Here is a 27154-nt window from a genome sequence, read left to right on the forward strand (position 1 = left end):
GATATTGAAGCACTAATGAATCCAGTAATAACTTTAAATTGCCAACCTGGATTATTTTAAATTTTTTTTGCTGGTGAAAATAGTTTTGCTTTTCTGAGGAAAAAAGTATCTTGAATGAGTTCTTAAATAACTATGCTAAATTACTGACCAAGCAGGTGGGACACAGGCATTTTATATATATGTGTGTGTGTATCTGTACGGTTCCTTCAGTAGAGAAAAAGAAAATTAAGAGTGCATGATGTCCAGATAAGTTGGATCAGAGAACTATGATTTCATGCTTTAGTCTAGCAAGCATAGAACTAATTATGGAAGTAAACCTTTTTTCTGAGAAATAGGGATGAGGAAGCCAGAAATCTGTACAGCAACCTCCTATATTGTTTCAGTACCTGCTTTTGTGAGGTAGAGGCAGTGCTGCTGTTTCAACTCCTGAGTTTCTTACTGATTGTCTAAGGAAATGAGATGTACAAAACAGTGCTACTCATCTGTGTCCATCTGCCTGTCTGTCTCTCTGCTCCTATCTTCCCCCAGGAATTTTAGAAGCTGTGATGAAAGTTTAGCAAATTTGACAAGGATTAAATGTCTCACAGATATCAAGTGCATACAAATTTTATGTTTATCAACGTAGAAAGATCCTATTCAGGAGAGAGAGTTCAGTCCCCACTGTGCTGGTCAGCCTGCTCACAGCTATGCCATGGCAGCAAGAAAGCCATCCTGCTTGTCTGGGCTCCTGGCCACAGGGGAGGTGACAGTGAATGAGTATGAAGCCCTGCACTATCAATCCCTCCATCCCCCGCCTAGCTGCAAGGTCTGGCAAAGGCGCCTTAGTGATAAGAGGAAATATCTCAGGCTGTTGTAGTGGGGGCAACAAAGGGGATCCCCACTTTGTGAGGCAAGGATGGAGAGACACAGCAGCGTCATAGGGGGCAGAGAGGCTGAGGAAAGCTTCTGGAGGCACTAGGGAGCTCAGTGGGTGCGGGGACATGTAAGGCAGCTGCAGCTAATGCAGGAACATGGTGTGGAAGTATTGGGAGATACTACACAGTAGTGGTTTGGGCTGGCACATGTGGGGAAGATTTAGAGACATGCAGGTGGGAGATTAGGAAGAAACGTAGAGTTACCGGTGATGCTGGAGAACACAGGATACAAATCCAAAGGCAACAAACCTTCACTAGCTGTGCAACACATGGAACAGTTGGGTTTGGTTTGGGTTTTTTTAGATCTGACTCATTTCTTCCTTGATGTGTCTGTGCTGAAATGACACTGCCTTAATATATAAGGCAGCAGGAGCTATCACTCAGATGCAGCACGAATACTTGCAAGAACACCTGAAAGTTATGTTCTTGTGAATCTTTCTCTAGGCTAAAGTAAAAGGTGTTTTTCACAAATATGATGCAACTTTTTATTATCCAACTACATAAGTGTATATTGTGTATCATAAAGCTGAACAAGGTTTACACAACCCATAACTACAATATCATCATAGCCTCCTTGTCCTAGGAGCTGAACATATATATCCCCAAAATATATGCTCTGTCTGAAGACATAAGTCTCAGCTATTTTTGCCCAGATATTATGCATTCATAATAAAATCAGTGAACTAGAACTAAGAACAACTTTTAAGGCATTGACTTTGTTCTTTGGTAAATTATGGGCCTTATTCTGTATTGCATATGGAGTAGTCATTTGCATGATCATTCTGACGTATAGTATTCTGCCACCCTGCCCTCCCTTTGTGCAGTTAAAAACAACAGTAATAATTGTAAAGTAATAGCAAATCCTGCCTTGTCTTTATAATTCCAGTTTTTCTAGTTTAAAATTTTCTGGTTTAAAATATTTTCATGACAAGCTATAGCTTTGCTTGATGATTATCTCATTATTAAGATTCGGTTTTCTGATATTCTCATGAGATATTATTTTCCTTTAGTCTAGCCCTAGCTATACCTTCATTTACTACTTTCAATATTTGTTCTCCCTTCTGAATGCTTGCAATATTTAAATGCCAATACACTTCATTTTCCTATGGTCTCAAATAGTCTGAATTTGGTCACCTCTGGCCACATTGAAGACGACCTGTTTGACAGGATTTTAAAAAAGAGATAAGCATGTGTTTCCTAGGCACTGGAGAAGCAGAAGGAAGGTTTTGTACATGCTTGACTGACTGGGCTTGTCCTGAACTGATTGTTTGAATACATCTGTGATGCAGTTGTACTGCTAATAGCATGCTAAGACATTGAGAGTCCAGGATAGAATCTTTCAATTATTGCTTCATACCAAATAAATGAATATTGGACAGATGTCGCATTCCCCTGTGTCATAATTTACCCAGATTTTAATGTGACTTCATTCAGAATCTCAATTCCTTCAGCTTGTTTTCTCTCAGTTCCCTTTGATTTGCCCACATCCTCCTGATGCTGAAGTATCCAAAAGAGAGGAGAGGAAAGCAATTGCAGAAGCAAGATAAACTTGGAATGTAGGAAGCTGCGGTTGAATTGTTTTATGTGTAAGCTGGGTTGGAAACTGCAAGCACAGGACAGAAAGAATATATTCAGATTTTGGCTTGCAAGAAAAGGAAGCAACTCATATGAAAAATGACCACAAAAGGAAATGGGTAGCTGAAGACCAGGAGGACGTAAGCCTGCCACCTGCCTCCTTTGGAACGAAGTAGCTGGTGTATGCATGTTTTGCTTGGATTCGTTTCAGTCCAGCTTTCTAAACTTCTGCTTTCTTTAATCTTGGCTCCTTTCATAGTGGGATCTCCCCAAAGGTCCGTTTTATTTTGCTTCAGGTAAGTCAGTTACTTTATACTGCTGCATCAGCCAGAACTGCACTCCTGTGAGCAAATGTTGCATAAATTATGAAAAGGGGAAAGGAGAAAGAGAAAAAAAATCCATTAGCAACACTTAGATTGTAAGTGTCTGATAACTGTTTTAATAACCGTACATTTGTCTTAAGGATCAAGGACTTCAAAGGCAAGTATGTGGATTTGCAGCTTGTTTTCATTGCTTTGTGTATCTGTAGGTGGAGAAACAAAAATAAACATAGATAACACCAAATGGAATGAGTGACTGGAAAGTTAAACTCCTTAGCCCCTTCGAGATGTTTTATCCAGCTAGCAAAGTTTTGCTAGAGATATGCAGTAAATGGTTAAAGAAGCGGTATTATTTAATTAGCTAATATTTTTAATGTAAATGTTGATAAATTAGTTAATGGGCAGGATTCCTTCCCTGCAGAGGGCTGCTGAAAGGGACAGTATGGAGGAAAGGAGAGATTGCAGCATAAGGTGCCTGCAGCTTCCCTTGTGCCTTTGCTGGAGGTACAGAGGACATCTAACATGACAGCAGCGCTGGCTGCGGGAAGAACAAACAAGGAACAGTCTTCTCTGGTGCTGTGCTCTACTGCTGCTTTCAGTCTTCCCCTTGACTTACCCTAGTAGGAAATTCAAGGAAAACGGGAAGGGAAAGTGGAGAGAAAGCTTCCTCAAAGTGTGCACAAGGTGTATGCATGTAGCCTCTTACTGAAGGTGTGTCAGGACTTGGAAGTGCGAAAAATAGGTCAAGAATGGTATGTTGTGAGTGGACAACAAGATTCTTCAAGTCAGAGAGGTCTGAACGCAAAACGCTCCCCCAGACATGGTCAAAGTCTTGGCTGGGAACCTTGCTAGCTGGGGAACCGGGACAGGGAGGAAAACCAAACCGAAACAGCAGCTAGGACTATGTGAATGACACCTCCTGTGTCTGTAGTCTGAATGGCTGTGTGTATTTGGGGATCATAAAAATGTCTGAGTTGATTTCTTCTGCTGTGCTATAGCAAAAGTTGCATTTTAGAGCAAAATGTACTTCTGCAGGTGCTTCATCCAAAACGCAAGTGTTAAAACACAAAAGCTAGGCCAGCACTGCAACAGAGGAATGTTTGGGAAATATTAACTGGAACATTCATTACTAATTTTTCTAGGGTCAGATTCTCAGCATTGAGTTCTCTTCTTGCAGATAAAATTTCATGCCTGTAAATAATTACAAACACATTTTTTTTCATATAAGCAGTCATGGTGTTTTCATTCAAGTTTTAGGAGCTAAATACTAATATTTACGACTGCAAACCAAAGGTCAAAACTAGAGGTACCTTTACTAGACTTTCAGGTCTACCTTGTTTTTGTAAAAAATCAAACCCTAGGACATTTGCTTGTCCCATTTAAGTAGTGACAAAAATTCTCACTATTTTCACAGCAAGTATGGCAGGAAAGATCCCGTAAATTGTTTTCTAACTAAAAGTAGCAATTATTTGAATATAAATTTATCTGAGTTGGACAAAAATGAGAACATTTGTATGAAAAGATATTTTCTCCAAATATATATTATTTTTGCAAGATTTTTGGCTTGCAAGCCTGCCTCAAAAGATTTGTACTAACTTTACTTCAGTGTTCTTCCTTTCAAGTTTATTCCCAGGGACTCGCTTGTTCTTTGACAATGATTAATCCAAGATTTTTCAGTGCCCCTCATACACAGAGGAACAACTACTGCTCCGTCTCTCCTGTATATACATCTTTTTTACTGAGGGATAATTGTCTACCTCTCTTTTATATACATCCCATGCCACCACGGCATCATTTGTACCTGACGGTGAATACACAGGCATGGCAGTAACAGTGGTTTTGAATAGCTGATTGCTCAGTAAAGCTCCCTGTAACTAGGGATACTGTGATAACTTTTTGCCCTGAGTTCAGAGTCCCCGCCAAAGGTTGGCACCTTCCGCAGGAGATGTGAAGAAGTTCACTATACCGAGCGCAGAACCGCGTGCCTTTCCTCTCCTCATAACTCTTTTGTAACATGAGCTACAGTCCTCCTACATCTTATGCCCTAAAGCTGAAGACATAGCTCTTCTGCCACGCAAAACGTTACAAAGCCCCAAGAGCTTCCCCAGGGCAGCTGGCTGCGGGGACAAGGCTGTGCCGCAGGCAGGAAGGGCTCAGCTGCTCTCGCTCTCCCTCCTTGCCCAGCTGCTTTGGCTGGGACTTGTCGCTGCCCTCCTGCCAGACATTTGTACCCGTGGACAGCAAGTAGTTCTCCGCTTCTGCAGGGCTCACCTCCCACTTCAGGAGTTCACAAACGACTACTCAAGCCCTGAAAGAACCCCCAGGGTGGCTGCTGAGTTTTAATTCAAGTGTTCACAGGTAGCTGGGCAATTAGCAATAACCTGCCTACCCCTGCCTGCACAAAGACGATGAGAACTAGCACTCCTTCTGCTTGATTATGATTGCTCAGAAAGGCTGGCTAAAAAGTGTCCAAGCTGTTCCCTCCCTCTCCCTCACCCAGCTGGCTCTATAATCATCGGCCCTTTCCACTCAGCCTGTAAAATAGCAGTTAGCTGAAGAGCAGAGGTTGAAAAATGCCAGTCACTTTCATAACCATATGGTAACCACATTCATTGGGTAGCTGTGAAGGGCTGTGATGTTGCCACACAGCTGTAATTTTTCTGTTATAATGTGGACAACCCCAGGTACAAATTTAGCTTAAGCCCCAAGCAGGTTTGAGCATTTCCTCTGTGTCAGGTCACACTGTGCAGTAGGAAAATGCAGATGTCTTCCTACTTGTAAAGCAGTGTTGTGAGTCCCTGCAGAAAGGAGATGAGACTGATCTAAGAAAAGATTCTGATATTCTAGGTGTACAAGGAGCCATCACTAGAGTTTTCCTGTTTACTGTCTGTTTACTTTTAAGTAATACGCAGTATAGTATATACAGTCAGAAAAACAATGCATAAAATGAGGCCTGAAAGGAAAGGTCTCCTCCACCTCACTCCCCCTGGACACTTACTCCTGCTCCTTGCTGCTTGTTGACAGTAGCACCTGTGTGGTGGCAAGGTGAGTTGGATCAACTCACTGAGCCGAGAGAATAACCCTGCAAACAAAAGCTAGTTTTTGGGATAGTTATACACTCCTGCGGACGGGCACGTGGGATGGGGCAGGAATGCCTAGGACAGGGGACAAGCACTGGGACTGTACCCTGGCCTCTCATGTTGGCCGTGAGAAGCTGGTGATCAGCCATGAGAAGCAGGCACTCTGGTGAGAGGCACGGTATTTTTTAAGGTCATCAATTAGGTATCAGGTAGCTGCCACATTTCAGAAGAGGTGCTTAAATATCCTTATGTGGGCATTCAAAGCTAGTGTAATTAGTAAACAAAATGTTTACTTGACTTGAACAGAAGCAGTAGGCTGAATGTAGCATTAGTTTTTAAAAAAAGTATGAATGATCTACTTTGCAGTAGAAAATTATATCATTGTTGTGGTTAAACCATCCACGCTACTTGTGACTAGGGGAAGAAGAAAAAAGCACTTGAGGTTTTGGCAAAGTCAGTGGTTAGCTGGAAGCACAGAGATGCATATGCAGAGATTCTCACGCTGATCTGTGCAGCATACGTGGTTTGAGAGGTTTCAGGGAAAAAAAGTTTCAAAATTCTTTCTGGTTAAACATGACTAACAATGAGGTAATGGTGGCTCAGAAACATGTTGTAGTTAAGGTTGCACTCTAGAGACTGTGGTTAGCTTCCCAGGCTCTGCAATTGGGCCAAGAAAAGTAATTACAGTGATTAATAATAATGTTTGATTTGCCAGTCACACAGTCCATTTCTCAGAGCTGGTTGGTCTGGGGGAGGGGGAGGTAAATTGTAGGAAAGAAATTAGAGCAACAAAGTACGGTTCTTGCAATGTATAATCCAAACACTGCTGGAGCCATCTCAGCCTGGCATCAGCTATTTTTATACAGCTGTATACTACGGCTATGGTTTTGTGCTGTACAGCAGGAGTTAATTTATGTATCTGTATATTACCGCTATGGATGTGTGCAGTACAGTATGGGATAATTCACATACTGTACACTACAGCTGTGGTATTGTGCTGTACAGAAGAGGCTGCTTCGTGTAACTGAACACCACACAGGTGATGCTGTGCTTTGTAGATGAGCTATTTTGTAGGTTTGGACACTACAGCAAGGATAACATTTTGAATTTCTGAGGATGAACAGCTGTGAGTACCTCACCTTTCTGATGGGAATTTTCTGGGAATGCAGCAGTAGCCAGCGATGTGTAACAGGGCTCGAAAAGGAAGCTTTGGCTGTAGCAATAATCATAAAGCATTAATAACGTCCCATCGTGTGCTTCCTGCCCTTGCCTTTGGGTGTGTCTGTGGGGAAGGTAGGGCGGACAGGAGGAAGCAGCAGTGCCGGTGGGGTCTGCCGCGGCAGAGCGGGGGGAAAAAGGCAAAAACGGATCCCTTGGCAAAGTTGGGCTTCCTGATTGCAGGAGTCCTTGGTGGCACCACAATGAAGAGGAGTTGCCATGGAAACCATTGCAAAAGATTAAGCATATCAAGGAAACCTGATTGTGAGAGAATGGGTGGAAATAAGAGAATTAAATTAATGTAGAAATGATGTTTTTGTTTCATTCCACAAGTCATGGTAGAAACCTTTACATTCACAAACATCCAATTAAGAGAGAAGTTATAGTGAAATCTGCGAGCCCCGTTTCAGAGGAGCATGATTGCTCTATAATTAAATGAAAATAAATAGTGTTTTACTATCCAAAATGAAAATCCAGTGGTGCAGACTCTGTTATTCTTCACTTTCCCACTGTAGAATCTGCTGAGGTTTTTTGGCATCTTGAGGCAGACAGGCCACAGTGACCCCCTGGGATGTACTCACAGGTGCAGTGGCTTCCAGCCATGGAGTGGCCAAATGAATTTCAGATATTTGAGAGAGGAAGGGAACACTTAACTCCTCATTCTCTTTTGTCACACGCTGGCCAGGCTCCTGGACCAGCTAAACTGTGCTCATTTGCAAGTTATGAGAACAGAATGGCAAAGGTCTGCAGTTTATTCTGCCTGTGCTGGGCACTGCCTACGCCAGTCCTTAGCATAAAGCAAAGCAGGCTTCAGGCTGTTTTATAGTGATGAGAAATAGCTAACACAGCTGGCTTAGGCAACTGGGAAGAAGGTAGGCATGGAGTTCATGACCACTCCTCCCACTCCTGGTAACGCCCCAGGGACTTGGCATCTGGACCCTACAAAAAAGACTAAGGCCGAGTAACCAGTTAGAGCTTTTATGCGGTGCCAGAAAAACAGAGTATTACGGATGGATTGGAGAATCCAACCCGCTGACTCCCGTCCTTGTACCAGCACTTTGATGTGCCACCATCAGCAAGGGATTCGTCTCTTAAAGATAGATTTCTGGCCTAGTACGAAGTTAATGACACTGGTTTCACCCTGCTGCTATGGGAATGTTTCTGGGAAAAGTGAAGATTATGCTTCATTAGTGCAAACACTAAACCCTGTGTCAAGAAAAAGCAATGAAGTGTTTTGCAATAACACAAGACACACCAAGGATGACAGAATAAGTGTGTGCAGAGGTTCTTTCCTGGTTTGGAATAGATGTCTTGGACAGGCTGTGTCATTAGGGCTGTCTTACTCAGCTCAGAGTCTCTGAAATAACGACACTGGAACATCTGAAGAACACAGCTCCTCCGTCTCCTCCTTGGACTGAGTTTTATCCATGCATCTGTATAGCTGGCCAAAGCCAGGGAGCTGAGGTTTTGTCCAATAGATCTTCATTCACGTTAAGCACCTGTCCATTGACTAGTCACAATCCAGTCTTATGTAAATAGAGTTCCAATTGCTCAAACAATGCCACTTTTAAATGAAGATGCCTAGGGAGATAACAGAACCATTAAGTTGTCTTGCCATCAACCAGGAAATACAGAGCTACACTTTTTTTTATTGAACCTATGCGATGACCAATGCCTGCCTTTTCCATTTGCTTAAGGCATTGCCCGAGGTGACAGAAACTCACACCAGAGAAGACAAACACAGTCCTTCCTGATTAATTTTTATTACTTAACCTCAAACCTTTCGTCCAGACAGTGTCCTGCACTGCACTAACCCCTGAGTCTTCACGAAAAAAGGCCCAAGTCACTGCCATGAAGTGTTTACGGTATCGATATCATACCAGCAGGTGGTAGGTGATTAAACTTCATGAGTGTGTCACTGAATGACAGAAGAGTGTTGGTTGTTCCACATCAGGTCCAAAAGGTCGCGTGCTGAAGATGGCTTCGACACTGCAGCTGGCTTCTTTTCATTCACAACTGTCACATAAAAACTGTGACACTGGGAAATATTTGTCTTGATTTTGCAAGATCCTAGACCTGATTACTGCATGGTGCTTTCCCTAAGATACCTCTGAGAGCCCTTTGGAAACTTGAGTTGGTGCAGAAGATTGTTTTAGATGCTGTGAGTAGAAATGCCCTGATACCGGGGTGACGAATGTAGAATAAAACCCCAGATAAAGAAAATAACTACACCAGCAGACACAAACAGCTGTACTGGTTTCCTGTTTGCATCTGGCTTCAAGTCAAGCTGCTGAGATAGCTCTCTAAAGTCCTGCATGGCTGGAGGCCTGCTCTGCTGTGACTGCCTCAGCCTCATGGTAACAATTTTGCAGTGATATTAAAAGCCAGCTGAGATATCCATGCTCATATTTTGTTGCTGGGGGCAGGCAGGCAGGGTGGAGCTCTCATGGTCTTGTCTTCTGTGTTCAACAAGAACAAACAAGATGTTTTCAGCATCTGTCATCCAATTCAGCTTTCCTCTCAGGCTTTGTCAGAAGGGGCTTGGCATTTAGTTTGTTGTCTTGGTGGGTTTATATGCTGGCACTGATCAATAGCATGACATGCAGTCTTTGTCACTGCTGCACATGGATTCTGAGTCTTGTACGGATCAGGAAATAAATAAAGTACAATGAAATGAATCCATAAAAGTGTGTTTTCTTTTTCATTCTAGCAGACAAGGGAAATGTAGGGAAAAGAAGAGAAAACAATTTCAGGTCTTGTAATTATTTAAGGTTCTATCTCAATGTGAATCTCTGTTAAGAATATACAGTGCTGTAGTTTTTTCTTTCTTCTGCCTTTCCCACACTGTTGTGCTGTGCACTTTATTATTGCTGTCACAATCTGCTCTCTGTCCAATATGATTGCTATCCCCAAAGGTTTATTCTACATAGCAAACATCCTGTAATAGTGACCTACTCTAATAACAGGAAATTTATTTTTAAACTGCATAATGCCTGCTCCATATTAATCTGCTTCTTTTCCAAAAAAAAGTTTGACATGAAAATCTACTAATATTGCCCAATGCCTGATTGGTTTCCACAAAGCTTCCTATCTTCTGAAGTCCACAGTGTTCACTAATTTGAGATAGCAACCAGGCATTTTTTCTTTCCTCTTCTGGTCAATAAATGCTAAATAATAAATATCAGCAAACAATATCAAATCAGTCAAACATCAAAGGTCAATGCTCATCAGTCACAGTCTTTTTGGAAGCAACTTTATTCTCCTCATTTCAACCAGGAGCAGCAGGAAGAAGTTAACCCTTGATGTGCATAGATCGTGGTCTAAAATGGCTTGTGACTCTCGCCATTCTGGCATTCCAGAATGGGTTAATTTTTTTCTAACTGCATGCCTCCCTCCTTCTTCACCTAGCCTTCCCTCCTTCCCTCCTTCCCCTCCTTCTTTACCTAGCCTTGCCTTTGCGATATCACTTTGGGGTCAATGACACTGTTACCCAATGTGTGATAAGACATCAGTGTTGATTTTTCTGTCTGCAAGTGATTTTCTTGGGAAGCAAGAAAACCCATCATGTCAAATGCTTCTTCAAAGGGCCCAGTAAGTTTGCATGCACTACGTCTGCTGGAATATCTAATGAATAGGTGTAAGCCTTTTGGGTTTGCTAACACAAAGAGCTAATACATCTTAGACCATATTTTAATACCCTTAAGCCTGAGGGGTCACATTATCAAATCTCTGTTCTATCAAAGTATTTTCAATTGTATCTTTTTTTGACTCCCTTTAAACGTGATTTGACAGTACTTCTTCCAGATCCATTTTATATTCTGTATTGCCTGCCTCAAGGATATCGTATGCATCTCTATCTTAATGAGGTTGAGATCTGTATCTACTACCAGGCTATTTTTCTCCCAGATAAATCATCATGTCTGCTTCTGTCAATGCATCTAAAGTAATGCAGAGATGAGAACACCGGCTGATTTCCACTAGCCTGTCTCTCGTCCACCCGTATCATGGCACTCTGTACTGCATAGCTAGCCCCTAGTGCTTCCCTCATCACCACTCTGACACTGATCACCTTTATGCTTCATGGTTTTCCCTTTTAGATCTTTAGTGGGGCCTCATGCACTCAGACTGGTTTGCAGGAAAGAAAACTTTCTCTGTGTGTTAGGCCCTCTGAGAATTCAAACAAAAAATAAAACAAAATTTAGCAAAACTTCAACATAGTTTTCCTTCCCAGCTTGGCTAAGTCCTTCTTCAGATAAAATGCTCACAAAGCTGCCATTGATTCTGACAGGAAGGATGTGCTTAACGCTTCACATTGGTGCTTTCCCATGTTAGCATTTGACTTGGACAACATTTAATAAAAAGCCTAACTTGTCATGTCTTAATACCAGAACTGAGACAGAGTGTAAAGCCATTAATTTTTGTATCTGGTGCCAAAATACCCTGGGAATAAGCACATTGCAACCAGTTATATTTGCTAAAACGTGTATGCTGTCCACTGCCCGATGGGTCACTGTACTCTTTTTAAGGGCTTTGAGTCATTAAAACAGTTACAAGATGTATGGTTGTTTGTGCTTCCGAATCTCTAGATGGACAGCGACTTTATTTGACCTGTGCCTAATTAAACTTCTAGATAGATGACGAATGTCTCTTCCAATTCTTTGATGTATTTGTTTTTGAAATGCTAGTTGCATTTATGGAATGCCTGTTGGGGAGTGGATATGGCTGAAGCGGCTCTGCCTGCGTAATGATGGGCTGCAGCCTGTCCCTCCATGCTGTCACGGTGACAACTGGACACCAGCGCTCCAAATCCTTCACACTCCCACTGACACAAGTGATATTGCTAGGCAAACTGGTCTTTACATAAGCTTGTGTCGCCATTTTTCTCTTTTCCTTCTCTCTGGATAGGCAGGATTAAAAGTGTGTTAAAAACAAAGGGGGGGAAAAAAAAAGGGCAGCTCAGTCCGTTCCCTGAATGTATGGCTAATTTCTTTAGTGTAAAACACCTTCTTTTTTACTTCTGTTTCATGTTTCAATAATTCTACCACATGCAATAAAAATAAAAGATAGAAGCATATCAGAAAACTTTGGGTTTTTATCTATGTCAACACATGCACTTGCTCACCCAAAAGGAGAACATGAGGACCCTGCAAACGACAAAAAACAAATAAAATGCAAAATTTCACAGACTTCTGTAAACAGTTGGGAGCTGTACAAGTCCTGCCATGTGGACTTTTGTAGCAACATCCTGTTCAATTTCCTTAGAATTATTTTCCATATAATAAAACACTCTTTGATATTTTGTTTAAAAAAATTACACAAGTTCAACACAGTTTTGCAATAAAAAAGCAATGGGCTGACTTCTAGAGAAAGGCCTCTCCTGCTGGAATGACCACAATATTTATGTAAAAGTAAAGATTGCACCTGTTATGATCACTAGTTTACCCCCTTTTTAAATAACACAGCAATTTTCCTCTCAGACCTAGTTCCAGCATTCAAAATCTTTACAAAGAAAGACAGCTGAATACTGGGGTTAGATGCAGTGGGGCAGAGCTTCCCACTTTCTGGCATGAGAGTGTTTCTGCATTTTTATAATGAGCAAGCCAAAGCTTGTAAAAAGTAATTTATGAACTTGGATAGGAATCTGTGCTTGAAGAGAAAACAGTTGGTGTGATTATGGACAATAATGAGGAAGGTGGTGGGATGCTCTTGAGTTTCTACTGAAAGCATGCAATGGATAAATAGAAAATGAAACTTGAAAGAGAACTTTCCTTGGCATTTACATTGTCAAAACTGTTCTGACCTTTAACTGGTACATCCAGCACCTTTGCCTAGGCCTATGTCTGGGGTATATTTTGCTAGCAAGGATGACCTAGTATTAAAAGTAACTACGCTCATAACTTTCTCTTGACCACTAGTTGGCCCACATAAAAAATATCAGGGAAATATATTAGAGAAAGAACTATGGATTCCAAAGAAAAATAATGCATTGTAAGAAGAGCAGCAATAAAAGGGTGGAGGAAATGAAGGTAACAAACAGCACCAAATTAGGATCATAGAAGAATTTGGATTGCAAGGGAGCTCTGGAGGTCATCTGGCCCACCTTCCCACTCAAAGCAGATAGCAGGGAGCATCCAACTATAGATTAAGCAGACTGAAGTTCACTTGCAAAGCAAAAATTTGAAAAGAAAATATTTTTCTACAGTAAGCTGCTTGCCTTCCCTTTATCTGAGACATGAGGTACACAAGGTGCAAATAAACTCCTCTGTGACACTGTTCAATGCCCAGAATACTGCATTAAACAGCCCTCTGTATCAACTGTTTTTACTTCCAATTACTGCTTCCCAACTCAGCTCCTGCTCCCCACAAAGACTAACTGACCAACACTGCTGAAGTCACATAAGTGCTGATAATACCAAGAATTTGGCCTGCACTTTATCAGCAGCCCTCAAATCTCATTACCAGGTGGGTAGACATCATTATCTCTTTATCCCATTGGGAATAACAGTGTGCAGAGAAGTTCCTTGCTGAAGGTCATTCAGCAAGTCACTGGAAGAGTCTAAAAGTGGAATTAAGGTCAGTCATATCCTGATCACGGACACTCACATATTGTTAAAGCTGCTGGCATTGCACCCATGCAGTTATCAGGACCATTAACTGAACCTCCTTGTAGTGGGGATGGGATGGCTGGTGACTAAGAACTGTCAAATGTACCTGTCTAGAAAGATGCTCGTTGTCCTAAAAGATAAGAACTAAGCTAATATTTACCTTATGCTTAAAATTCAGGCTTTCCTAGTGTTTCACGTTGATGTCACATTTTACTTTTTGTCGTGTAGTGGGCTGACGCAAAGTATTTCTTCTCCCTTAGAAAAATCAAAAAAGTACAAGACACGTAGAACTGGAAGAGTTGCTAAAGCCCGTACATATAACCTGAACTAAAATGAGCAATTCAGGTGTATCCACTATGGAATGCTCATGAAGACAGTAAGAGGGGCTACTGAGGCTTACCTCTGCTATGATGCTTTGCCAGTGATCTAGCAAAATCCAGTAATTTTTTGCTGCTATTTCCATAGATGGGTTTTGTTTCTTTTCTTTGTCATCCCTTTGTAGGATCAGGTAGATCTTTCTGTTTATCTATCTATGCAATTATTTTATTTGTTGATTCTTTCTTTTCTTTGTTTCTTTCCCAGGAGACCTCTATATTCATTAGATCTCTAAGTCTTTTTCTTTAAGTTCTCTAGCTATGACATACAAGATATAATCCCTCAATTTATTCCAGTTTAGGAAAAAAAATCAACAGAAGAAAGGCTCAGGGTATGTCATAAGATTTATTTCCACTTCAGTATTTTAGACAACAGATGATCCATTTACAAAGCAGTGATCTGTGTCCAAGACTGGACTTTCCTGACAAATGGACGCACGAGGCAAAGCTACACATTCTGAGTATGATTTCTGATTACCTATGACAGGTACCTGAGGGTGTCTGTCTCTTTTATAGTTTGAGAGTATTTGTATGGCTTTTTATGTCAAACATAAAGTCCTGCTGAATTGAACCAAACTGATAAACTTCAGGGATGAAATGAGCTCCTGATTGTTGCCAAGAAAGATGGTATGATGCTTGGTTATGTTACTAATCCTGAGAAAATGCTTTAGGGTAAAGAATTATTGTTTCAAATATATGTGAGCACTTTTGAAAAAAAGTAGAAGAGCTGAGAGTAATAGAAGAGAGGCAACTTTAAAAAGAATAGAGGACTTTTTTTAATTCAAGCTGCTTAAAATAAATTTAAATGTCTGTTCCTAGTGTAGTGTCTAAGATAAGCTACAGATATTCACTGTTGCCAAGAAGGTGAAGGTGCGGTGAAAACACCACTGGGGGAATTAATTTCAACCTATTATTCTTCAGCATGTATATTGTTCACAGTATAATTCTGTTACCAGATACTATACTGAAATGGAGCAGTCAGAGCCAATTGGAGTGTGGAGATCTTGAATAGATGCTCACAATAGCACATTCATTTTCAACCACTATGCAATATGCAAATGTATTCACTGTGATTTGTAATTGACCTTAAAACTTACCATCTACGTGCCACAATTCCCGTATGGCGAGTACTGTTCTCAGTTTTCCTGCCAGTTTGACTATAAAGCATCTCATCGCAAAAGTTTCACAAATATAGAATTCGGTCAGCAGTATCTTGAGAATTTTTTTCCTTGCTGTTTCAGAATTAGCCCTATTTCAGGCTAATAATTACATGGGGCTTGTGACATTCCTCAGCTCAAGATATAGCAATGACTTAATAAATAGAAACAATTCATTTTTATGGTTTATAGAAATAGTTTTTGGTTATTGCCATTTGAGTGGGCAAATGAGATTCCTCTGATGCATATCTGATGTGCACAGTGTTTGGTCATAGCTGAGCAGAAGTAAACAGAACTCTGTTTCACTGGCTTTTTGGGTTCTGGTGAGATGCAGAAAGGGACAAGGACAGAGAAATCTGTTGCCATTGGCCACGGGGTGATAGTAGCGTTAGTGCCTGAAACAGTTGGCACTGGATGGGAATGCTTCGGGGCAGTGGTAGTGGACTGACTGCCCTAATTTAACCAGGGAAGTTGTTCAGGTGCATGGCCATAATACGATCCTCTGCAGAAGCACAGGCTATGTGGATCAGTGCTAAAGCAAAGGGCTACCCCTCTTTACCTCTAGCCTTCTGTATGTATGACTAGAGTAGAAGGAACGTCATGATGGATGTCCTGCTCCTTCCTATCCTGTCCCTAAAATAATTTTGTTTCAACCCAACAGTACTACTGGGAGTAGTAGAGGAGATGAAAATGGCACCAAGCCGTGCAGCCAAGACCCTCCCTGACCATGGTGAGAGCTGGAGATGGGATCAGCTTGATCACGCATCTATTAAGTACTATTGTCCTTCTCTGCCTCTTTCCCTCATCACCGAGTACAAACAGTTATTGAAGAAACCTGGGGCAATGGGTAGAAGGTACCTTTTACAGAATGTGGGCATTTCCCTGTTTTGTGGGGGTCTGACAATCTGAAGTGCCTCTGCTCATTTTATTCAAGGGAGTGTTTTTCCACAGCCTTTCCTTCACATTTTGAATTTTTAATCTGAGAAGTTCTGCTTGACACAGAGAACTTTTTAATGGCCAAGACAAATACTATTCTATTAAGCAAAACTATTCTGTGGAACTATGAAACCTATTCAGCTTACCAGGAGGCTCAGTAAGGGATAATAGGAATGGAGATTGAAATTAACTACGATGTTTGTAAGCCGAGATCTAGCCAACATTTCTGGAAAATTAGAAATCAAGAAAATAAGGCCAGCTATCCAAATTTTCTTATCCCAGCTATTTAGTTTGCTAAGCATACTTGCATTGTGTTTATATTGTATGAGTGTATTGTATTTTACAGGGGCTTGGAATATTGTCTCTTGGTAGAAAGGAAGTTGTTTAACAATTGTCCTTTTACATCTGTCAGCTCAAGGCTATTCAGATTTATTCTAGTGGAAGCTGAACCTTTCAACTGTTTCCTCACATTCATCTGTCTTATCCCTCCCACGACAGACACAGTCCTCCAAAACAAATCTGAGACTTTCGTGAATGACAGGTTACTATATGCAACTGTGAACTCCCCACATTGTACCCAATACAAATAAATAGATTAGTTGTTCTCTGATTATAAGAAACCTTGTCAAAAAAATGTTGTTACACATTTCTCTCATGCTAGATACTCTTAGGCACCAAAATTATGGTGTATTACACATTTTGAATAGGTTAGTTCATGCCTAATGTAGGACCCACTTGAACATTGTAGTTTTGAAAGTTTGATTCAGGCTGATAATAAATGGCTTCATATTCTACTAATAAGAGATTGCGGGAAAGGGGGAGAGAACAGAGAAGACACAAGCTAATGAAGAGTGAAAATACAGAGACTGAAAAATGAAGGGAAGCAGGTTCATCCATCCTTATTACTTACACAAAAGTTAAAACAGGATAGGAATAACTGCTGAAATGTAGACCAAAAAAATTGGTTTCTGGCATCTCTCAGCTCTGCAGAAACAGTCCTGATAATTTGTACTTCACACAGGAAATCATAGCCACATATGTCATTTTGAGAAATTCAGGCTTCTGAGATTTGAAAAGTTCCTCTATTTTTCCAGCACAATACAGCTACAGTGCTTTAAATTATAAGGGAGTAAATCAAGAATAAAAGACTTGACTTCAGTGGAGTTTGTCTGGATTTACATTCTTGTAATTGAAAGTCTTGTTGGTGAAAAGCCATTAGATGTTACATATACTTGTTGCAAAATGCAAGAGGGCTGATCAGTTATCTCCACAACCCAAGTAATGAGACCATTTCTTGCATTTTTCAGGGAACAAATAATTTGTATGTGGTGTTCTTTCCTTTATTTCAAGTAACAATGAACAAACACTCTGAAAATGGCAGGAAGGAGGAACAGCAGCAGGGCTCTGGCAAAGGCAACACATGTAGTGGCTCTATTAATAAAATAATCAAGGCCAAAGCATGGGTGCAGACACCGGCCTGAGACCGCGCGGCCCCTTCCCGCGTTGGCGTGCTCTGCCAGGCACGGCGTGGGCCAGGGCCAGATCCTGGCACTCAGCAGGGCCAAGGCCAGCCTGCTTTGCAGGATAAGAGAGTTTAGCTGGGTGGGTTTAGCTGGGTTATGCTACCTGCCGCAAAGCTCGGAGAACCGGACACAGCTTGTTTTACTTACTATTATAGAAGTGGTCGGTGAAGTTACTCGAGGGTCACGGCAGGGAAGTGAAGCACAGCCACTTTGGGAAGGGAGCAGTGGTTGGCAACAACTCTTTCTCCATATCAGTAAACACTTGGAAACCATTTGATGAGGGAATGAAGATGGTCCAGGCTAGTTCTCACTTTCATTCATTGTTGGGGGTTTTTTCCTCCTCTCTTTAGGTGTGAACACAAGAGGCTAAGACAAACCCCACTGTCACTGCAGTTTTCTTGGGGATAGGTGTGAAGGCTAAAACAGACATGCTCTACCTAGTGGCAGAGAAGCAGAAGCCCGAAATCCTAGTCTATACAAGAAGGAGGATGACCTGGCAGTTGAGGGATTTCTGCTCTGATCCAAGAGTTGGTAAAATGCAACTTTATGGAGCAGACGCTTCCCACAGACCTCTTACACACCCAGATCCAAGGAGTGGATGAATGTGTCACACACACTGGAATGCTGCTAACATGGCCCTGGGAGAAAAATGCAAAGCAAATCCAGAAATGCTGGCCTTGACTCCCTTCCTTGCGGTCCGCCCATACCAGCCCTGCTGTGGCTCTCTGCCCTGCTCCCTCCCCAGTCCCCTTAGCCTAACTCCACTGACCGAGAAACGAACGCCCGCGGGAGGCTGCGGCATCCCCGGCTGTTGGCTCTGCCCGCGAGCACCCTCCCGCTGTCCTTCCCTCCCCTTCTGCATCCATGGGGTTTCTTCAGTTTGTAAACTCTTTGGGGCAGCAACTGCTTGTCTGCATACGGCACTAATGGACAACGTTCTCGGCCGGCCCCAAGGCACGATCAGAACAAATGTGAATAACAACAATAGTGACAAACAACATCAACATTAGGAATGACAATAATAATTATTATTGTTATTATTATACAGTCTACCAGAATGACTTGGTAATTATTTGCATAATTTGTATATACAATTTGCATAAGCAGAATAAAAGACTGTTCCCATATCCAGAGAAGATCTCAACCATAATGTTTTGTTCCCTGTATGTGCCAAGGATTCCCACTGGTGTCAGTGGGAGATTTTTTTCCTTACTTATTCTCAAAACCAATTGTTCTGATGACGGAAATCAGTGGGAGTCCTAATAACATGTGGCTTCATCCAGTGGGGTGCTGAAGGTGCTTTGCTACCTTTATCGCCAGTTAAGCTCTTTACGGATGAAGGTACTCAGCACTTTTCAGAAGCTTCTCATGACATACAGGATTGAGCCCCTCAAGACAGCTGTCTTTGGGCTCTGACTATGCAAAGCTGAGCAGAGATTTTTTTTCTTCTTCGTTTTAATTGTCTGTTTACAAAACAGATTCCAGCAGCTCAAGAGCATTTATGGCCTAATGGAGAAAGCCACAGTGGGTGCTTTTTGGCTCTCAGAGAGTGAGAGCCTCATCAGTGGCAGAGGGAAGAAAGTATAGATTATGCACACAAGGCAGGGCAAGGAGCGCAGGGGAAGCAGAGGCGACTTACAGAGGTGTTTGCAGAGTGCTCCTCCAAAGAGCCTGGCAGTGCCTCCAAGCTGCCAGGCTCAGGAGGACAAACATTGCATTTCAGTTTTGTGCAAAGAATAGACTCCGAGAGGCACCAAACGTGATGGCAGTGTGTTGTCATTTCAAGAGTGTAGCTTCTTGGGCTTCTTGCACAGTTTTTTAGTTCAGAAGCTCTTGCAGGCTGTGCCTGGGTCTCCGTGTGAGGGGTGTAGCTCCTGGCACAGGACATTGGGGCACTTTGCTCCAAAGGCAGTGTGAAAATTAAGTTAGAAGGATGTTAAGGAAAGGGCTGCAATGTGAAAAGCTGACATTATATGGGGTGGCAGGGCAGAAACTTCAGGTTGCCACAGAAGAGCCCTTCCAGGCTTAGGATTTGCAGTTTAATGCCGTGTTAAATTCTCATATGTTGAAACAGTTTGACTTTTCTTGGGGACAAGCAAGGGTCAGCCTGCGAGCTTAAAGATCGTAATGCAAACTCTCCGACGTCCAGAAAACTCAGGGCCCCTCTCTGCCCCTCTGTCAGCCCTCCCTGGGCTGGGAGCAGGGCTCTGCACAGGCGCTCACCGCCGGCGCTGCCCTGCTGCTGCGCGTCACCGTCCTCCTGCCGGGGAGCCCGGCTGAGCCAGATGAACGCACTGTGTAAACCCTCTTCATCTGTCTCGATACCAGCCGGGTTAGATTATACTGCAGGCAAAGGCATGTTTTCAATGTTTACTTTCTTGTCGAGTAGTCAGCGCTCCCTTTTGCTTCTGGAACTGCTCTGGCTCTGCGGCTGGAGTGGAGCGTAACAGAGGACAGGCTGCAATCGCTGCTATCTAAACACGTTATTAAATATGGGCATGCCAGATCTTACAGGGATCTGGCCTTCCTGCACTTGTTTAACTTAGCACTGGGCGAGTCAGAGCTTGCTTGCACTCCACACAAATGTGTCTGCACAGATGTGGGAATTTCAGCAGCTTAAGTCTGCAAACTGACAGAAAAGATAATTCGTTGCATGATACTAATTTGTCTTTTGTCTTTGTAAAACTGGCTGACTTACCTTGATTGTGAGAACCCTCCACAGACCCTTAGAAAAGTTACTTCAAGTTAATGATCTGTGGCCATGAAGAAAAACATAGTGACCTTTCTGACCATAAACCCAGATATACTCACAGTGCCTGTATTTCGTATTTATTTTATGGCCACAATAAGGATGATTTTGAGTGGGGTTTTTTTCATGCTGGCAAACCTTTTAACCCAACTATTCAGGCACCTCAATAATCTCTTTTCTTAACTACAATTCCTCGTAAACCAGCAACCCTACACACTGTCAGCTGGAGGGTTAGGTTGGTTTTCACAAAGGCCACAGTACTACCCCTGTCCTCACAACTCCTTCCTTGGGGAGCGTCTGGACGTGTACCTTGAACCATTTGTTCCACCCAAGATTTTAGTTTTGAATATTGACAAATGAGCTGGGAGGGAAGATGTTACTGAATCATTATTCAGCACCTTTAGATAACAGTGTATGCCCAGGAGAAGAAGATTTTTATCTCTTACTTGTAAGTTCAAAATGCTGATTCAGCTTTAGCGGAAGACAAAGGTGAGTAACCTGTACACTAACTATGGGAAAACAAGAAATCCCTATAGATTGTTCCCCATTTCTCATCTTATTTATGTTCTTATATACACAGAGGTTATTCCCAAAGCCATATCTTTTTCTTTTCTTGTAACTGAAGAAATAGCTTAGTGCCTCTAAGTCAGAAAAGAATCTGTTCCCCAAGTTTTTCTCAAAGTAAATCTCCATTTTTCTGCTGCTCTCCTGGTAATAGCTTCATCTTCCAGAGTTAATTTTCTCTTCACTGTATTGCTATCACCAGATTACCGAAACTGATTCCAAAACTGATTTGTAATAGATGCCTGCACAACATTGTTTTTGCATTATACAGCATAGGGGTCAGGCTGCAATTACATTATTACATTTTATATGTGAAAGAAGTATCTGTATTTGAGGAATCGGTTTGGAGGAGCAGGAGAAGGCAGCCTTTGTGTCCTATCTTGAAAGACTAATCCTTAGGGCTTGATTTTGTGTGTAACTTTGGGTTTTTGCACCTGCACAAAACTAAAGACATTTACATGTCTAGCTATCATGCCTGATTGCTGGCTAATTATGCATGTGAGAAGGGAGATGGGGGGAAAATAGATCTAAAAATATTTTTTTCCTTGGTGTTTTAGATAAACTGAAATATTTCCCATATAAAACCCTTTACAATAAGAGACTTTTGGCAGGGAAGTGAGAGGTATGGCATATGAATACCATTACAAATACCATTTTCTAGCCATGACATCTGAACATAAGTGAAAACATGTTAAATATTCTCCCAGCCAAATTTCAAAGCCAATTAGTCTTGATTTTTTTCTTCAAATGTTCATTAAGGGCTGGAAAAGAAAATGCATACATGTTTCAATACCAAAGGTATAGCAGGTTATTTTGTTCATGGCGCTGTCGAGCAGGACTGTTTGCTCTAGGACTATGCTGTTCTAAAACTCCCTGTCCTCACTCGAAACAACAGTGCGTGGAGTGCAGATGATTTGCTGTCCTCAACACTGTAAATCACAGCTGCATCAAAGACACTTACTAGAGGGAGAGGAAGAGGGAAAATAGGATAGAAGAGAAAAGATTGTATTAGGGCTCCTGTATTTTTCTTACTCTAGAGAGGATAAGAAAAAGGAAGAAATGAGAAAGAAATTTTGTGTTTGTTCAGTAATGGAGTATGCATCCATGAGAGCTGACCAAATGCTCCCAAATACGCTCATTTTGTCTGGCATTACATAGAAGACGTTTTCAGGGGTGCCAGGTTACTAAGTCCTCAAATCCATTTACTGTGGCCTGGAACAGTTGTTGATTTCCATTTCAATAGTTATTAGGGTTTTTTCTTTAGTCATCAGCGAAGCTTGAAATAAATACATTTTATTAGAGTTGGCAAGTCTGAGAACAGATGTGAGATCTCCCATAATCTAAAGGCAGGGAACCCATGGGACAGTAGTGTTCAGGATGAGGGCTGTTTTCTTCCAGAAAGCATTGGCTGTGGAAATTCTCAAAGTGTGTGAGGTCTGCACACATTTCAGTTACACAAAAGGAGAACTGAAAGGTATTTTACCCAGTTTGGGTGCTTGCTCTTTTATTCTGTTAATACACAGTGAGCTATAAGACATTCAGTCATGATATATTTATTTGCACTTGTTTGTGACGCCTAGCCCAGATTGCACAGACATTTTACAGTATTAAAACCCAAAACCCAGACCCATAAATCACAGAGAACATCTGTTATTCCCTTGTGGGAAGGGTCTTAAAAGAGTGTCTTCTGAGCATCTCTGTTGTATGTCATTTATTACAAGTGGGCCCTCAGCCTGGAACAAAAGAGACCTCCTACATCCTCTTCCCCAGGCAGCAATTAACTGACCTCATCTTCCCGCCCCCTTCATCAGCCCCCACAATCAATTATCCCAATCAGCCCTTCTGAAGAAGAAAACTGGGCAAACAGGTGGACCATTATTCTAAATAGTTTTGGGCACTTAGAACAAAAGTTCAATACAACAAGGTACTTATGCAACAGTGGCTGCAATTGTAGAGAAACTGATTTGTGTAAGGGTATATGATTGCAAAGATCATTACAATATTTTCCTTTTTTTTTCCTGAATACATGTCTGTATACATGTGCCTGCATGTGAAATAAAATTTCATAGATCTTTTGAGGTCTTTCCAATTTACTGGATAAGCTTTTCCAAGTAGTAGTAATTCTATATACCTGTTGCTGACGTCTCAAAAGAAATCTCTTGGTAGGATCATATAGCTCCTAATTATTGTCAGAATAAGAATGTGTGCATAGAGGCTGACTTAAGCCCACGGGGTTAAACAGTAATATGGTAGAGGGTGGCAGAATATGGTTAAGTGCAGCAGAAGTGCTTTTGATCCCTGGACAGTCATGGGCCACAGTGATGAGTATGTAAACTCCCTGTCATTCAGGTGGGAGAAGCAATTAAGCTCCTCCCTGGAAGAAGGCAGCTGAAACAATAGATGCTACTGTCCAAATCACTGTCCTTGGGGCAGGCCTTGACTAAAGGAGAAGAAGGGGAGACTTCCTGAATGGGAAATAAACATTGCTTTGATTATGTGACTACAGAAGGAGAAGACTAACAGACAGTAGCCTAGAGAAAACAGGAAGATCACTGACCATGTGGTCTTGGGAGAAAGCAAAAAGAGAAACAAGGTCCTTTGGACACGTAACGGGCATTACATGGGTTTGAAATTCTGGACAAGAGCGTATTTATATTGGTCTTAGGAAAAATGAAAAAAGAAAAAAGAATAGACAAACATGAAAAAAGTTGATTCCTTTCATCAGTGGTATCACAACAAAAGTTTTACTGAGGTGTAAAGTACTAAGAAAAATACATGATAGATGCATGAATGAAAATGTTAAAGAATATTCTCCAGATATTAATTAGAGAAACCACTCCCATATATTTTATGTGTTTCCTTTCTCTTTTCTGTGCAATTGTCAGCTTGCAATTAATTTAAGCCATACGAAACTCTGCTCTATCAATGGAGCTGCGTATGGGTATAAGAATTCGTGTGCATGTGATAAACAGAAAACTGGTACCACACTGAGTATAGTGTGCACAGACACACCTTTGATTCGTACCATGGATTGTGCCTCAGATCTCTGAGAACTAATGCAAAAATAATAAGTGTCTAGCTTTGTAGCATTTTCCAGACAGTCAATCTTTTAGTAAAGTAACAAGTTTACTGACTGCATCCTTCTTGGCTGGCTTAAACGCCTTCAATATTCAAAATGTCCTTTCTCAGCTTCCACTGTGAAATATGGGAAATCAGAAAAGTAGCTGTTTCTAATCCAATTGTTTCAAAGTCCATTCTGAAATCTGTACCCTGCCGAATCAATGGCAAAACTCCAACAGACTTAAGTGGAGCCAAGATTTTATCGATGATCTGGAATAAGGGAGTGATTTTTCCAGACTTTCACAAGAAGTATTTTAATCTGCAGCTTATTTATGCACTACAAAAAAAATTAGAGATCTTGGCATTCTTTTATTGGTAGCATTTTGCCATTATACTTAGTATTCTGCCAGCTGACTAGAGATGAGCCCCAAAAGTACATCAAAATGTCAGGCCTGATATTAACGGAGCCTGCAAAACATACTCTGTCTAAGGAAGATGTCGCTGTTTTTGTAACTAAAGTCTCAATATACTGGAACATTTTTACTATGAACAGGCCTATCTTTGTGCTTTATTTGAACTAAAAATCTAATGGAAATAGGACCCCAAAATTAGAAGTTGTCACTGCAGTTACATGGTTACATTGTACAGTCTTGGTATTTTGAGTTGATTCACTGAAGCTTGCTTAAATATTTTCTACGGCATTTGTTAAGTTGCATTATTATTACTCATGCTGTTAGCAATATCAAGTGATTTCCACTTTGCAGAAAACACCCAGCTCTTATTTCCAAAGCACTCAATTACACAGCAGATAAGTGTTATTACCCCATTTTATAGAAATGGGGTAATGGAGCTATGTTTATGGAAACAAAGGGGGAAAAGCATCTTTCTTCAAGGACAAGAGTTCACGTGTTTTGTGTCTTAGTCTAGTCTGCTATGCAGTAGGCCATACAGCTTCCAGCTGGGTGCTGGTGATTAGGTGTTTTTATAGCAAGCTCTTTGTAATTCTTACTTTTTCCTAAGGTAAAGGATTGGTGCATAGCTGTAATGTCTATAAAATGCTAAAGCTGTTAAAACACAGTTTTTGTTGTATGTCATCCAATTTGCAGTTGGGAAATGGTAAAATTTGCTTAAATTGAAAACATATGTCGTGCTGGAAAGTAGGTAATGGAATTGCCACCTTTGCATGTTTGAGTCCCATGCCTTTTCTGCAATTTACACAATAATAAACCTAACTAACAAAGCTATTTTAGCCATTTTAGATCATTTCATTTGGTGATATAAGAGTCTTCATGCTAGAACTGGACAGGAAACATTTTTCATGTCTTGTAAAAACTTTCATGATTTCAAAACTGTTCTTGTTCAAAATCAGATGAACCTAGAGGCTACTAAAAATGCAGTGCAAAAGAAGCTCCTCACCTATCCCAGCATGGCATAAACGAAAGGCCAGGTACTCCTTCAGGATATGGGATGCTCGGCTTAGAGCAGGTGGTACTTTCTGATTTTCACCAGAAATTCCATACTTTATAACTGGTATAAACATTTTAAGGAAAAAAATTTTTTTTCAATGAATTTGTTTTCCTTCATTAAAAAAAGTGTTTGAAAATTTCTGTCAAACACCCCTTTATATTTTTAACAAGCATACTGTGGCTGAGATATGTCTCCTAAGAGACTTTGGGCTGAGAAATTTTCTTGCTCTCTCCACTCAGAAATGGGCATGTTTTTTGATATTTCTTTTATGGATTGCAACCAGCCACCTTTAAAGCGTGGATTCAAATTGTGCTGTGAAAAAACCCTGTGACAGTGCAACACAATTTCTCCATTGCTGTCCATCCCCTTTCTTCTTTGTCTGCCACTGTCTCACTGTACTTGATAAATGTCTTTAAAGCAAATGTTTTGCATTTACCTTCAAACCAATGTGTCTTAGGTATTTTATTTTGCTTGGCTGTATTTTAAACTTTTCTTTTAAACCTTCACTCTTACTTTCACTCATACCACTCTTACCTAGAATTTCTTCCTGTTTTACTTGACTGTTTTCTTCCTGTCATCTTTTCCTCTTTCTTACTATCTCTGATTGTCATTCCCTTTAGGATGGGAAATGGCTGCAGGCCAGAAGTCAGAGAACAATCATAAAAACCTATCAAAGGATGAGTAAAAGATGAGAGTAAATACGATAGTGTTGTCTTCTGAAAGCATAATGATAGCACCTCCCTGCCTCTCCTGGCTATAGACAAGGATATGTTTTGGAGTGTTAGAAGGCCAAAATTGTATACTCTATTCAGTCAGACACATTACTAATTCTGAGTGATCATTGATTAAATTATGTCTGATAAATACAAAAATATTCCCTGAAATTTTATAGAGATAAAAACACTATTACCACCACCGAAGGCCTCAAGCTTTGGTGGTGACTTTACTTTGAATACGAAATAATGGCAGGAAGAAGAAATCAATTTATATTCCCCTCCTCCAGTCTACTTAACACCACCAAAGGTGGTGACATACACGCTACTGATGTGATGAGCTAGCAAAAATAGCGCAGCATCTGTCCCCTGAAATCTGCTTGCTACTTCAACTTGTAGTTGCATCTTGCTTTGTATTCTCTCTGCTTTCTACAAGAAAGCATCACTTGATCATAAATAAAATAAGCTCAAATAATATTCTCATAATCCATCAGTAATGATCACATTTTAATTTCCTTGATGTTGACTTGATGTTTATTCTCTAATTTTCTGCTCCATTTCTGCTAGCCAGAAGGCATTTCTTTTGTCAAATAACATAATACTAATAAACACCTCACACTTAACCATTGTCCTTTCTCATTATTTGAGCTGCTTTCCAAAGGCTGCTGTTTACCAGTGAGTATGGGCCAAACACTAGGTACATGAAGGAAAATACTATGAACTTTGGTGCATAACCATAATTGTTAGTTCTCTGGCTGAGGGAGGACAAGAACTGATGAGAAGACCTGACAAGTATAAAGGCATGGATGAGCTTATAGAAATTTATTTTTCACAAAATAATTCTTCACCTATAATGCTAGAAACTTTACATCGTTGAACAAATATTATGACAAGAAACA

Source organism: Mycteria americana, chromosome 2 (genome assembly GCF_035582795.1).
Source record: "Mycteria americana isolate JAX WOST 10 ecotype Jacksonville Zoo and Gardens chromosome 2, USCA_MyAme_1.0, whole genome shotgun sequence".
NCBI lineage: Eukaryota > Metazoa > Chordata > Aves > Ciconiiformes > Ciconiidae > Mycteria > Mycteria americana.